This window comes from Carassius gibelio, chromosome B18 (genome assembly GCF_023724105.1).
Source record: "Carassius gibelio isolate Cgi1373 ecotype wild population from Czech Republic chromosome B18, carGib1.2-hapl.c, whole genome shotgun sequence".
Classification (NCBI taxonomy): domain Eukaryota; kingdom Metazoa; phylum Chordata; class Actinopteri; order Cypriniformes; family Cyprinidae; genus Carassius; species Carassius gibelio.
In genome coordinates, this window is record NC_068413.1 from 11,214,677 (window position 1) to 11,230,847 (window position 16,171).

At 38.2% G+C, this 16,171-nt stretch overlaps 1 long non-coding RNA gene across 1 annotated transcript in view; it reads right to left on the reverse strand.

The window, feature by feature from the left end:
• LOC127977772 (uncharacterized) overlaps positions 1–8,060 on the reverse strand; it is a 33,094-nt gene extending 25,034 nt beyond the window's left edge. The window contains exon 1 of the long non-coding RNA XR_008158356.1: positions 7,747–8,060. This is a non-coding gene — a long non-coding RNA (uncharacterized LOC127977772). The remainder of the gene's footprint in view (positions 1–7,746) is intronic.
• Between the last annotated feature and the right edge of the window lie 8,111 nt (positions 8,061–16,171).

A 16,171-nucleotide genomic window follows, 5' to 3' on the forward strand; every position in this document is an offset into this window, starting at 1 on the left:
TCTGCATTGCCAGTCACTTAAAGTAAATGGTTAAGCAACAGAAAGGAATGGAAAAGTATAACGTGAAAAAAGAAAAAGAAAAATACAATTCCATTGTCAAATGACAACATCATTTGAAAAAAATAAATAAATAAAAATGTATTTAAAACTGCAATTACACCAGTGGTTCTCGACCAGGAGGGTAAAATAGAATTTAACTATTTGACTTTTAATTGTTATCATTTTGGTTAATTTAATGACAAATTTTGTAAAAAACAAAAAAACAAATAAAAGGCAGGGGATGTAATTTACAGACCAAAAAATATATAATAATTTTGTTATTCATGAATTTTTTTTTAAATCACAAATTCATCTGACTGGTACAAACATTTTGTGACTTTTGCAACCCCACATTTCTTTTTATTTTTTTTTTTTAAATGGAACTGGTAAATAAGAACGATTCTCGTAACCCATTCGTAGACGTGCTTCAATTCAATGTTTCTGTTAACTGCATTTAAATCTTTAACTATGTCAGTCTTGTTGAACACTCAGCATTTCTACATGGTCCTTTGTTTCCTTTCCCTCTTTGTTTGCCCTTCAACATAGGCCTGACTTGATCCCAAAGTTCAGAAGTAAAAGCACTAGGACAGCCCTACTATGACATGTCACAGTCTGTAGGTCTGGCCGCGGGCCCGCAGTCCCGCTGGCTGTGTCCTCTGCCTTTCCCGTTTGCTCTGGGTGACCGCAGGGACACGAGGCCTGACATAGCAATACTGCAGCTCAGACTGGTGCCCTCTTTCATTCCTACTATCACACAGCCCAGTCCCATAGAGACATGGCCACACAGAGACACAACCCTGCCGGCTTTGACTGGGCCAAGATCCGATCAAGCCTGAAGGGAAGGGTCATCCTCCTCCCTGACTTCAACTTGCTATGATCTTTGAGCCGAGTCTAAAAAGGGCCCCTGACTTGATTTGAGCAGACAGTGCCTTTGAAAGCTTCTTTGGATTGGGCCACTGTAGCCTGGAAAAGGAAAGAGAGGGGTCAGGCTGCACACAGGCAGGAAAAAGCAAGGATGGGGGAATGCAGCCGAAAACCACGCTTGGAGTGCAGATGGCAAGATGTTTTATGTGTGGCCTCAATGGATCATGTCAGCCTGGCCACTACACAAACAGCGGCACAAAAAAAAAAAAAAAAAACATGTAAACACGGGTGCTTATAAGAGTGTCCAACAAATATCTTTAGTTTAACAAGATATGAAACGTAAAATATATGAGCAAAAACACACGTTTTTAAGATACAAGCTACATTTCCAATATTTTCAGTAACACTATAGTATAGGGACTAATTCTCACTATTAACTAGTATATAGATTGCTTATTAGCATGCCTGTTATTACACATATTGGCTTCTTATTAGTACTTATTAAGCACATATTCTGCATAACCATATTTTACATCCCTTATCCTTATACCTAAATAACTGCCTTACTAACTATTAATAAGCAGCAAATTAGGGGTTTAAGGAGACAAAAGTCGTAATGGTTTGTTAATTGTGATAATTGGACCTTAAAATAAAGTGTGACCATATTTTACGTTAAACAAACATATACACATACATTTACAAATAAATACACAAACACATACAGTAAATATACACATGCACACGACTTAAACTCAGAATTTGCTGCTTATTAAAAGTCAGTAAGGTAGTTGTTGAGATAGGATTAAGGGGTCTAAAATATGGTCATGCAGAATAAAGCATTAATCTGCTTTATAAGTTCTTTATTACAGTCAATATTCTAGTAATATGCATGCTAATAAGCAACTAGTTCATAAAGAGAATTGGTCCCTAAAGCGCTGCCAAAAATATTGGAAATGTATATCTTAAAAACATTTTATGCTTCATATCTATCTATCTATCTATATAGTGTGTGTGTGTGTGTGTGTGTGTGTGTACAGTATCTCACAAAAGTGAGTACATCCCTCACATTTCAGCAATCATCATATTAGTATATTTTCTCAAGGGACAATACTATAGAAATGAAACTTGGATTTATTTTAGAGTAGTGAGTGTGTTGTTTGTATAGCAGTATAGATTTACTATCCTCTGAAAATAACTTAACATAAAACCATTATTGTCAATATAGCTGGCTAGTGCTAGTGTCAAAACTGTGTCCAAAGTGTCAACATTTTGTTTGAGCACCTTTGTTATCTAGCACTGCCTTATCCTCCTCGGCTTGGAATTCACCAGAGCTGCACAGGTTTTTTTTCTTGCTGGAATCCTCTTCAACTTCTCCATAATGAAATTACGGAGCTGATGGATGTTAGACACATGGACATAGTTCCAGTAATTCTAGCTCTTGGACAGGTTGTCTTCAGCAAACTGTTTGCCGGCTTTCTTGTGAGCCAGCTTCAAAAGAGGCTTCCTTCTGGGATGACAGCCATGCAAACTGACTTGTTGCTGTGTGTGGAATATGGTCAAGAGCACTGACAAGCTGACCTTCCACTTCTGCAACCTCTAAAGTCATGCTGGCAGCACTCATGCATGTTTTTTGAAGCCAGCTTCTACACCTGATGCACAGCACAAGTACTTGACTTCATTGATCGACGAGATCTTTCACGGAGCTCCAGACACCAGAGCCGCACTAACAGTTGTCTCCTTCTCACCAAGCTTCTTGCTGATGGTCTTGTAGCTAATTCAAGCCTTGTGCAGAGCTACAATCTTGTCGCTGACATCCTTTGACAGCTCTTTGGTCTTGCCCATGTGTGTAGGAGAGGTTGGAATGGAAGATACAGATTGTGTGGACAGGTGTCTTTTATAAATTTAAGCTAACATAAGGAGTAACTTCTTAAAGTGGCAGGACTAATCTGTGTTCCACATGGGCACATTTTTTTTGTTTTTTGTTTTGTTGATTTTATTTATTTATTTATTTGATATTCTGCCTCTATCTGTTAAAATAAACCTACCATAAAATTATAGACCCTTAATTTCTTTGTAAGTGGGCAAACTTACAAAATCAGCAGGGGATCAAATAAATATTTTCCCCATTTTGTTTGTGTGTATACATATATACACACACACACACAGTTGTCAACACTGAAGTGGTTCAAAAAAGTTTGTCCTAAGACAAGACCGCATTTCGGTTTTGGGACAAATTTGATAAAAGGTTTTGATCCACTTCAAATGTTGACAGACATATACATATATCCACTGATCTATGGTTTGTTATGATAGGACAATATTTGTCCGAGATACAACTATTTTAAAATCTGGAATCTGAGGGTGCAAAAAAAATCGAAATACTGAGAAAATTACCTTTAAAGTTCAAATAAAGTTCTTAGCAATGCATATTGCTTATCATCATGATTTATTTACAGTGGGAAATTTACAAAATGGAACATGATCTTTACTCAATATCCTAATGATTGTTGGCATTAAAGAAAAATGTTTTTTGGCTATTGCTAAAAACATATCCAGCGACTTAAGATTGGTTTTGTGGTCCAGGGACACATATATACTTATATACATACATTATATATTTTAGCATGTGGTAACATTTTTTTTTTTTAATTCTGCAATTTGTGATCTGATCAATGCAGACACTGCCTTGGAGGACTGGGAACCAGCGCAACCCCTGAAAACCAGCCATGGTCATAGGTCAGCAGAGAGGAAGTAAAGATCCAAGTCCCATCCCGTAGTGTGACACGCTGCCTTCACCCGCTCGCCCCAGAGGCTTAGTATTCGCGTTAACACTTCAAACACTTGATATCTTCACTAGACACAAAGGACACTTCTGCCTGCCATCATCACCATTTCTTCCAGGGAAAAGAGATATGGATCCATCCCAAAGGTAGCAGGCAGTTGAAGTCGCCTTGATTAAGTCCAAGGTTTTGTTGTCTGACTTTTCCCCTGCTGAAAGCAGGACTTTTCCATGCAAATGGCATCTCCTGTCTTTAACAGAAGCCAATTGGAAACCAGCCTTTACAATAGGTCGGTAGATATTGTAAAGCACTGACAGGCATTTTCATGAAATTTAAATGAGTAGCTCTGAAATATGGCAGCTTTTTTTCCCAACATGTCTTCTTCTCTTCTATTCTTATCAAGGCTCGTGACTTGACAAACAAAGGTAAACCAAATTTATACAAACTTCAATCTTTGCTGAAGTGCTTTGTTTGTTATTGCTAAAAGAGACAAGCTTTGGAGGATTAACAAACACTGTCATTTGTTTTGTTGTACATCCATCAATTTCAACCCAGAGAACCTTATAATAACCTCTGATGTATTACAGATAATACAGTGATGTTTGTGCACAGCAGTCTTCCGCAGCTCGATATCACAGAACAATGATGTGATCTGAATTTAAGTTCACAGGCGGTGCTGAAACAAAGAGGCTACACAACTTTACATTCAAAACAGGATGTCAGAGTTGTGGCCAAGTGGTTAGCCTGCAACATACTGAGCTGTGGTGCTCTTGTGAGTAATCCGAGTTCAAATCAGGATAATGGCATTTCCTGATATCTATCTTGCTTGTCTATAAATCAAATGTGATAAATGTTCAGTGATAATAACAAAAAAAGGCAGCAGTACAATCACGTTTGTCTGCAGCTACACAACTGCTACGGTTTATTCACTTCTAAAACAGCCCTGCGAGATTGTTAAACCTCGTCTGAGATGTGCACCTGAGTCGAGGGAGGTGAGAAAACACCTTATTTTGCGGTTCACTTGATTCCGCCTGCACTAGCTGTATGCATTTTCTCTAATCTCTTAACAGCCCAAAACCACAAGGCCGCCCACATTCTTACTGCAGCTTAGAAGCTCTTCCATTTTAGCCCACTTCAGCTACCAAAATCAGGTAAACAATAGAAGTGGAGAAGGGGGGAAAAAATCATCAAAGGAATTGATAATAAATATATAATTGTGTGGTCAAAGAGTGTGTTTTCTCTCTGTGTGAGACCTCCCGAATGCTGCACAGAGTAGAACGCGCTGCAGGCAATCTTTTGATGGAAGGTCTCATTTTCAGCCTCCCGCCGTGCAATATTCAAGCCAGTCTAAAATAATACAGGACTCATTTCGGGACTTAGGACCTCTCGAATATGCTGACAATAACCAACGGCTGGAGCATCAAATGAAAAACAGCTTTTCACAGGGAGGGCTTGAGTGGCACCCGAAACCCGGGGAGCAAAGATCCTGGATCCATGCTTGGAGATGTCACATAACGCCACATCTGCGTTATTACCAGGCTGTCGCGATGCAGAGATTCACAAACGGAGCAGTCTAGCTTGTGCTAGATGCTGCGAGTAGTCGGTGTTCATTAGGCGTAGCGAGTTTACAATGGCCTAATCATGAAGCACAAATTTGGCAACGGTTCTGTTGAGTGACAAAAAGCATTTAAAACAAATCTATCATAACATCATCAGCATACTTGCCAAATGGATCAATCGCACACTTAAATGAATTCCATTTTGCCTTTGATACGAATTAATGCTGAACAAACCAGATGTTGCATGTCCAACATTAGCCAGTTGGCAAACCGCTGCCTGATGATGCTGGAATATTTTTGGTTATAGCGTTGAATGTTGGCAGACGACTAATAACAGTACGCATGTAATAATATTGAAATTTCAATATGCAAAATGCAATTATTATTGACAAACATGATTTTAAGGTGAAAACAAGACAATTCGAAACCATGCAGGCACAAAATGAGAGTGAGAAAACTAGAAAGGAGGAGTGCTACATCTTATGTTACGCTAGACAACTTCAGTGTGAGATTTTTAGAACTTAACAATCCTTTTCTCTCATCTTGGATAATCAAGCTTGGCCACATACTCTCCTTTTGGGCGAGGAAAGAAAGCAATTCGCCTGTTCTTCCTTCACACATCCTGAAGACTGCCAATCTCCGGCCCTCCTCTGTTGCACTTAGAGCTTCAAACACGTTGCTGAGCCTTTTTAAACAGACTGTTATCCCTTTAAAGGCAAATCTTTTCAGAGCCATGTTAGATAAAGGACACTGATCTAATACAAAGCAAGCCCAGAGAAACCAGACCACAGGCACTCTGATGCCCAAGAATGTCTGAAATGTTATTTAGTGGCAACTATGAAGAGGAGACGCCACCAAATTCTAAAATGTAATTTTAAATATCAATCAATCAAAAAAAAATATTTGGCCTAAGTCTAAATAATCAAGCATTAATAACCAAAACTATGTGCATACTTGCAAACATTTGCTAAAATTACCAAATCAAAAGCTAAAATTTCATTCAAGGCTTTTGTTTTACTGAGCAGGTACACACACCATGCTATTCAACATATGGCTTTAAGAAACCATTAAATCTGTGCGGTCTCATCCTGTATGGTGAGGTGTCAGAGAGAGGTGATGTCAGGCGGACGTGTTGCGACAGGCTGCTTCAAAGAGCAGGAGGCCACTCTCTCTTTTCTCTTGCTTTCTCTCCATTTCTCCTAAAGCACCCGGCCACCCAGCTGCACACAATTACAACCCCAGCAAGCATTCAAGCAAACCCCCACCCTAACACAGGCCCAGTAATCAGTTAGATCTCAGCATGCATGTTCAATGATCTGTTATTAATTAATCAATCAAAGCTAATCAAGGTAAACCTCACTTTTCATGCAGGTCAGAACAGGCACTGTTCTACTCCAGAAGACTTTTCCTCTTGCACCTTCTTAAAAACAATCCGATTTACGGTATATAAATAAATATCCAAGTTTTAGGGGATTTCAAAACATGTGTGTAACATTTTTTATGTTATACTCAGTCAGTAGTTTAGCATTGAGTGGCCAAATTGGCAATTCACAAGAGAGTTTTAAGCATCCTACACCAGTAGCCTCAATTTACGAACGATTTTACTGCCAAAATGAGCAGTAAAAATATAAACGCAGCACTTCATAAGGTATCGCGTTTATCTACCTCAACCGTGTAAAATAAATCCTACACAATTGAGCAGAAACAATAAAATGCATGCCTTTCCATCTCATTAGTGTCAGATTTGTGAAAGTTGCCATATGTGCATAAATATGTCTCTAAAACTACAGCTTTTTTCTTAAATGTACAGTAAAAACATGCACCTATGATTGCCAGAATATTACTGTAAAAAAAAAAAAAAAAAACAATGATCATTTTACAAGCATTACAAGATGGCGTTTTGGAGACATTTTATGTTTTACATACATACATTTGTTTTACAACTTCGGATTTTTAAACTCTAAATAAGTATTCCGATTATACTGATAATAAAACTGATGGCACAATCACCCCCCCCCCCCCCCCAAAAAAAAAAAAAAACATAAACAAAACAAATAAATCAAAATAGTCAACAAAACACAACACTAGAATAATACAGTAAACATCTAACAAACCTGTTGTAGCATGTATCATAAAACACTCCAATATAGATAAAATAGTAATAACATAAGAAAAAATAACTTTAAATAAAATCCAAATAAATGTAATGGCTTACAAAGGAAATTATGTTAATACCCATTTTAGCCACAAATTATATAGCAAAATATCACACCATATAATAGGCTTTTACATTTTTTTCTCTTTACAATTTTTAGCATCTGCAAATAGTAGCTAAGTTATTAACATTTTAACTAACATGCCAGGCCCAAAAATTGCCAAGCTGTCTGGACACTCACACACTCACAGTTTGTAAACATCCGAAGTTCCGTAGCATCAAAACGACTTTTGTTGTGATATAATTTTCGGACAGGATAGAAACAGGTGTTACAAGTGTTTGAACTCACCTGATTTTTCAACTATATTACTTGAATCTCGTCAGTAAGCACCGCGTGGTCCGCGTATGGCGTAAACATAACGCGTAATGACATTTATCAGGGCCATTATAGTTGCTAGACGGAATGACTATTACAAATGCAGACATTTAAACAACAAAATAAACGGCCAAAGGACAGGACGTTTATGTTTGTCCTCCAAGGTCCTCATAAACTATATAACCGAGTAAAGAGGAATCAGATATATCCACTGAGCGGCGCTATAGCCCATGAAAATGATGTGTGTTAGAGCGCGCGCGCGGGAAAGGTGACAGGAGAGCGAGGCACTTCACTGCTGCCACGGATAGAGAACTGCATCTGTCACCCCATGAAATTCAGGTAGGAATACTGTGAACATTTGGAGTTAAAATATAAGCTGTCATTTCACACCATTGACTTTTTTCATTGGCATGTACTTTTAATAGAGTGTTTGCTTTACCCCCTTTTCAATTAAATACATAATATATAATTAAATACATTAAAATAGCGAATGCAATTTTATATATATATATATATATATATATATATATATATATATATATATATATATATATATATATATATATATATATATATATATATATATACTGTATTCTGTAATTAGAAATATATAATGCCATAGGATTGGGAGCTTTAGACTTCTGGTGAACACCACATAAAGTCTTTTGGCATCTTTTGGTTTAGTACAGTAGAATGTTTTAGCCTTCACCAAAGCTTGTCTCTATAATATTCATATAATGTTCAGATTAATTGTGGCTTAGATAAGTGATACTCTAATGGTTTTGTTTAAGGACCCAAAACTATTATTTAAAAAAAAGAAAAAAAAAAGAAAAAGAATTTCAGTAGTTTCATGCAATAACGCACACACAAAATACATAATAGTTGTATTTTCTGTAGTCTGGATCACATTTCCTTTCACCTTGCATGGTTATTAATGGTCTTTGAGGATGAGGGCATCTGTCTGTCTGGATTCTACCAAGTGACAGATGAATTTGTATTGAAATACTGTAGATTTTTATTTGCCGTCAAAAACAAAAAGGCATTGTAAGGTTTTCCTCCTTCCTTTTGAAAGTTGGTAAGCTTATTAACTGTGCTATATTCAGTTTATTTGCATTTGATTATTTGCTTGTTTTTCCCTGTTTTCAATCTCACATTTAGACCTGTGGCCTATTTTTGGGTCAACCACCACTCTGGAACCACAGGTTTAGATAGTGACTCAGTGATTATTTGATATTGTAGGCAGTTTTTTTTTTCTTTCTTTGCAATGTAAAAGACGAGCACAGGTTAGCAGAAATTAGAGCGAGAGGGATACAGGTTTAAACCCATAAGAGTGAATTCAAGATGGGCATACAAGCAGATGGGATGTACAGTCTGAGAAGGGCATAGGGTCGACTCTCGTCTTAGTGGCAAAGCTGTGGGCATTGCTTGTAGCTGTGTTTTTGAAAGTCTACTTAAGAAAGCAGATTGTTTGGTCAAATCAAACCCTTAAGACCATATTGCTGCAGTTTTTGCTTCGTCTTTGTCCAGAGTGCTACAGGCAGTGGGAGCAGACACCAAATGGTCTAAAAATTGTTATCATTATGTGTGTCTGGGGATGGGAAGGGTGAGTTACTTAGGTTCCTGAAAGAACAGATTGTCCTCTTTTGTCCTGCTAGCGCTTTCCTTTCTAGTTGAACAGCTCTCACATTGGGGAGGTATAGAGAGGGTCAAATCTGCCCAGACACATGTAGGTCTTCAGTATATGATGAGGCAGTACTGCTCTTGGAATTCATTTTATTACTCTGAAATTTATTTTTGCGTTATATATTGCTATTTTAAAAAGGGGACAGCCAGATACGTATGCAATCCCAAAGGTGTAAGCAAATGGTGCATTTTTTTTCAGCCCTCTAGTTAAATAAAGAAAAAGGAAAATAAAGGAAACAAATGGCTCCTCTTGTCTCCATCCAGTTGTACTTACTGGGAACTGCTATGAAAACACTTGCTGTGGTTTGGTGGATTAACAGAGAGCCCCCTAATGGAGTAATTACAGAGAACCAAACATCTATTTTTCACCCATGCACCACCATTACTCTCAGTTTCTCCAGCCACTCCATTGGAAGTCACTTACACTCCTTACAATGAGTTATCATTGACTGCCATTTAGGCGTTATAGAGCAATTTGTCTTACTGGGGCCATGGGCTGGCCTCATTGCAGTGAACAATCATTCTCTCTCCAATATATCAAACATTCATGGGGAAAAAGGGAAGAAAATAGCCCACAAACAGATAGCAGTGAGCAGCTAATAGATACTTCCAAGGAGGGAGACAAGAAAAATTATTGTTAAAGATTAATGAGGCAGGGACATGGCTGCTCTCTGCGGCTGGGATGAAGAGGAAACACTGCCATCCAGATAGCCCCCCTCTCAGGAAGTCACGACCTGTCTGTCCTGTTGGCCACGCTGGGGTGACCATAGTTACAGGCGGTAGTTTTCAGCTCTTTTAAATATCATACTGGGAAATCTTATAGCTGATTCATATCCTTATTGTCAGATAATGGATCTGAATTCAACTAAGGACTTGAGTTCTAAGTAAACCCTAAGCTCCAAATCAGACTTCCTTTGTACGATAGCATCCTTTACAGTGAGAACTTATTAAAACATTTTTTTTTTTTTTTTATATATAAAAATTTATTTTTAGATTTAAATGCATAAACAGAATCCGTCTTGCGTAAAGGAAATGTCTGATTGCAGTTACTGAATGCTGTATATATTTTGACAAACAGGCTACATTGGTAAACCCTGCTGATTTGTGAAATAAGTGCATAATTTATAATGGAAATGTGCAATGTATTTCTAAAACATGAAATGAATAGATACATTTGGACATGTTCATATTTTTTTCATGTCCTTGGTTCCAAAATAGGCTTTTTATATGCTATATACTTCAAGTAAACAAGATGAGATTATCTAGTGATTTCATTACATAAGTCCTAATTTTGAATGGGTGCTAACCTTGGTAATTTTTTGGAGACTGAGATGACCGTTTGTCCTTTTTTCAAGCCACACTACTGGCAACAATAGAAAAGAAACAGAGCCGTACACAAAGCAATCTAGGCATCCTCTTCCCCCACTAAATGTGTTCCCGATGAAGGGTTAATAGTGTACTTAACTTTGTGTTTTGTTAGATTACTCTTTCTTTCAGCCTAACACAATGACAAATAACCATTATTCTTTTTCCTTCACTGATAATCGGGACAACTTCAAAAAAATTTTTACCAGCCCAAGTTAGACCATTAATCCTGGACGATTTTGCCGATAAGTGTTGACTGCCAAGTAATGGCCATGTCACTGAGGAAAAGAAAAAATATGTGAACAATTAAAAATAGACAGCTATTATCTAGAGCATCCTCACTTCCCATTCACATATCATTGATGTTATTCGGAATGATCTTCACACTAACTACAAGTACAATTATGGAATCAATGACTCTGTCATTTAAAACAATGGGATTATTTTGGGATGTATTGGGGTATGATATTACACAATCTGATCACAGTTTTGCAACCTAATGATATTACACAATCTGAGTAAACAGTTTTGTAACCTAAATTAATTAATTTTTATAACTTTACTCTGCCTGATTTATTTTGTCCATTATATACACTTACACACTTAGAGAGAGGTTATGTAACAAAATAAAATAAATCAAAATGTCTAAGTGCTTTTGAAAAATGTAAATGGCCAAATTAATATTAACATGTGTAATCACATTCACTTTCAAGCTTGGGTTTATTCTAACAGAAGCATAACCTTAACTGTTCTTTGTGCAAAATTGTAATCATTTTTTGTTGAAAAGGTGACTTTTGATTTAAACAATTACAGTGATCAAAATTTGTGTTCTTATAAAAAACAAATACTGTATTTTTTCTGTAATCAGATGTTGTTGGTGCAGCACTTTTTAATGTCCTTCACTGAGTGATCTTTCTGTCAATTACGAGTTAATACTATTCTTTTTGTTCACTTAGTTGCTCGATGACAATCAAAGGCTGGATAAAAATAAAAAAGGAAATAAATGAGTTTGCTCTGATTGTGAATTTCAGATAATTCAATTAAAATCAAATAAAATTACTAATTTAATCCAGCATTTTAAAATAATATTATTAATAACAATAGACTGTTTACTTATAATACGAGGAGCACTTCACTGTTATATATTATATCCTGGATAGAAGTGCACCATTAAAGACAGAATACTTCTTCTTAATGTAAGTTAATAATAAATAATGAAGTATATGAGCTCTTTTAAGATGCACACTTAAGAGCCAGTGCATTATGCAAGCATATTCTCTTCTCTTCTCTTCTCTTCTCTTCTCTTCTCTTCTCTTCTCTTCTCTTCTCTTCTCTTCTCTTCTCTTCAATGCTATTAAAATGCCCCCCAACCCAAATGTACCGCCGAAATAAGCTCATTATGTAAACACTATTGAGCATTCCATGGCTTCAACATACCAAACACAGCAAATGCGGGCCGAGTCGCAGTTCTTAGCATTTGATATTCTGCATCATTGTGGCCTGAAACTCTATTTAGATCAAAGAGATTGAGAAGCCCAAGTTTCAAATCCTTCCCAAAGCCCATTCTGGCTACTCTTTATTTAGCTCATTGGCATTCTGACCCCATGCCTCAGAGACTTTGAACCCTCAAAGTCTGGAAAGCTGAATTGCTCCTTTAAACACATTATCAGTGGGCCAGATTAAAGAATATCACTAAGCATCTTAAGGTTTTAGTGCAGTGTGGCGGCATGGACCGGGCCTCCGGAGCCACTTACTGCCATATACTGTATTAGGAATGGCTGAAAAAACACACCAGAGGGGTTGGTGGGAAAAAAAAGCCTCACGCTCATGGTAAATTAAGTTTGGGTTAAATGAAATAGAATAGGAGGAATGATCTAGAAAAAAAGGAGTAAAGGTTAAAGGGAGACTGATTGCTGTGTTTATTGTTATTGCGGATTTCGCCGAATTCTACCATCCCGGTCATTACGGAGCACATGTGGATTTACAATATGGCATTTATTTCTGGGATTGAGCCGTAAACGCAATATTATGTGTCCTAGAATGCCTAGAGTCTGTAGTCGCCGTACATTCATGTCCAGATTTTCAGGGTACTATCAGTTTCAGACAAAGCGCCATCTGCGAGGTGCATTGAGTCTAGAGCACTGTGGCGATTGTCGTGATGCGAGAGATACATTTTTCCCTCACTCTTATTTGTTTTCATTGGTATACCCGAACAACGGCAAATGCACAAAGGGGATTTTGAGTCGTAAATCCTTCTTTTTTGGGGTGGGGTGGGGTAGGGGGTTTGATAAGGTGCAAAGATGCACTGCATTGAATGTATGTGTTTGTTCTCCTGAGCAGCTCTCACACCCTCTCTCCCTCCCTCCCCTCTTTTCTTTCTCCTCTTCAGTCTCATCAGCCACCGTGATTAAGATTTGGCACCTTGGACCACATTGTCTTCATTTGGAAATATTTCAGCTGCATTTGTGCCACTCGGAGGGGAGAAAGAGATAAAGGAGGAGAAGGGGAAAAACACACCCTGTTGTGTGAATCCTAGAAAGGCCTTGAACCCTGCCATTCATCCTATTCACTTCATCAGCTGAGTCTAATTGCTAGAGAGGACAGGAGACCCAAGGCCTGATTGTTCCTTATCCTCTTTGGAGTCTTCTGAGGCATGAAAAGCGAAAGGCCTGCTTTTGATCTTTTTTCCCTCTTCTCTATCCTCTCCTCTTCTGGATTTCTTTCTCTTCTCTGTCATCCCCTGCTATCCTTTCCCTCCAAATGACATTCTCCTTTCACACCCTTGCCCTCTTCTCCATCCACGCAAAATAATTATCAAGCTCTGCTTCATCAAATAATGCTGGGGATAGGAGGTCAAGGCAGGGAGGGCCAGAGGTCTGGAGGGGCGGCCCTGAACTGTGGAGAAGCTCCTAGCTCATCTTAGCGGCATGCTCCTTAGCTCAGGGCACCTTTATCTACCTTGACCCCGGTTTTCGTTTGCCTCTCTTAATGAGACCCTCTTACACAGCCAACATGGTCCTGGCCCTGCCCTGTTAGGGGGCTCCGTGGTTGGGAGGCCAAAGTACAATAAGACACAGAGGCCACACTAAGACAAGGGCGCATCTGTGCTGTCTTATTAAGTCCTGAAGAAGAGCTCATGCTTCTCAAAGTCCCACAGGCTCTGAGACTAGATCTATTGACACCTACTTGTCCTCGTTGGTCAACGCCTTTCAGTGGAGGGCCAGCCAACGCACACATGTTCTTATTAGAAGTAATTTCAGGCAGCTTATTTAGAGAGGCAAGTGCTTAACTTGCTATAGGTGACCATACAGGCCACAGTGGAAGTGGGTGAATTTAGCGCAAAAAAAAATCTTTAGACTCAAAAGATGACAAAGGATGTCAAAGGCCAACCCTGTCAGGGGACGAAAATAGTTCTTCAGATGAAGAATTGTGAACAGCAAGTATGCGGACACTTATTCTCAAGCTTCAGCCACTCTCGCAAAGCACTTATTATGACAGTTGTTTAGAAGTGGAGTGGGTCGAATTTTGTTGGACGACATCTCGTTTCTGTGTACAAGAGGCCTGTTGAGTTTCCTTATTATTTTGAAAGTAGTTTGGGTAGATATTATTATTTATCATGCAAAAATTGTGACACCTTGTATGAGGGGGTCATTTACTTTTCTTTTATGATTTACAACTACTACATATTGTATATAGTAAATTCTATTCCAAGTATTTGATGAAACAGAACTGCTTAATTCTATAGTTAAAAATTACGGTAAATTGCAGTCAATTGTGTGTTCTAAAGTAACAGATTACATGAAAATACCATTGACCATTTTCTTTGCTCCGCCCCTCTTTGTTACTGTTGCTAACTCAGATTAGCTTTGTAGAACATCACATGGTAATTAACTAGATTTTTTTGGGAAATGTACTCCTAAAGTGCTAAAACTGATAGCATATTTGTCTTAAAAGCAAGAATTATTTGTGACATAAATTGAGTACCTTTATCTGCCGAAATGTTTAATTTACGCAGTAACATGATTAAAAAAAGAGGCTGCTAACAGAGCTGTGGAGACTGCTAATAGAGCCAAATGCTTCTCACAGTCAACTGAAAAAAGAAGTCTAATTTGAAAGTAATCACATTAATGCACATGAAGAGAACTGTTCATACCACATATTCACTATGGAACTGTGAACTTTCTAAACCCCATTACCTAATTCAATACACAATTTGAAAGATTTATTGAAAATCTGAAAATAACTAGCAAAAGCTGAGAAAATGGCAAATGGCAACAGTTGCTAAGGTTCAATTGGTCCATAACATTTTAAGGCAAGGTTTAGCAAAGGGTCAATCGTGTATCACTATGACCAATACTGTTTGACATGTAGCACTGTGCTCAGATTTCCACTGGTTTACTATCCGAGAATACAAGCACTCCTCATTGTTCTGTAGAGCCGTATATCTGAAGTCTTTTATTATAAAGAGGAAACCTGACAATAAAAACAATAACTAGTTGTAAACTCTGCTGTGCTAGCAAAGTGCATAATGAAAAATAAGAAAAAAAGTATGTAGCAAACAAACAAGACGGCAAACAAAAACCTTTAAGCAATCATGTAAAGCACGTCGAACATCTGAGCACTGTGTGAGAACAAAGCAGAGCCCTGTCAGCCCATCGATCTGCTCCTGAAGGCACTCGTACGCACACACATATCTACATGCACAAGGCTCTGACTGCACCCCGTCTCTCAGAGAATGCCTGTATTGATCTGGCCCACTTCTGTAGAGTTAACTCACTGATAAAACCTGACCACAGGGCTTCCAAGGGCCCAAGAGCGCTCGGGATGCTGTTGAAAAAAACAACGGGGAAAGAAAAAAAGATGAAACACAAAGCGAGTGGAAAAAGATCGCTGTCTGTACGTCCCCTCAGTCTGGAGAGACGAAGCGCTTTGACAGTTGTGTCTTTTTGGCTGGCATTATTTATATATTTCTTCAACAGTGTGTGCTTAAAATGCTGTCGACTTTACCACGTGGACTGACAAGTGTTCAGAGATGCTGCGCATATTGTCATCTCCTCGAGTGCACCCACTGGAATTTCTCTTAGAAATTCAGAGGGATGTAAGGAAAAGCAGATTTTTTTTTTAAATCCCGTATTAATACGAAGGGTTGGTCAGTGTGTCTGTGTGCGTCTGCATCTCACAACGTGTTGCTTGTGTGGACTCTTGCGTGTGTGTGTGTGCTCGAGTGCATCCAACAGTATATGCCAGTGTGGATGTGTGTTTGTGTATGCATGTGAATGTGTATACGTGTTGCCATGTTAGAATGTGCAGCGTTGTCATGTTTGTTACATTCCATGTGGGAGGGTCTGCT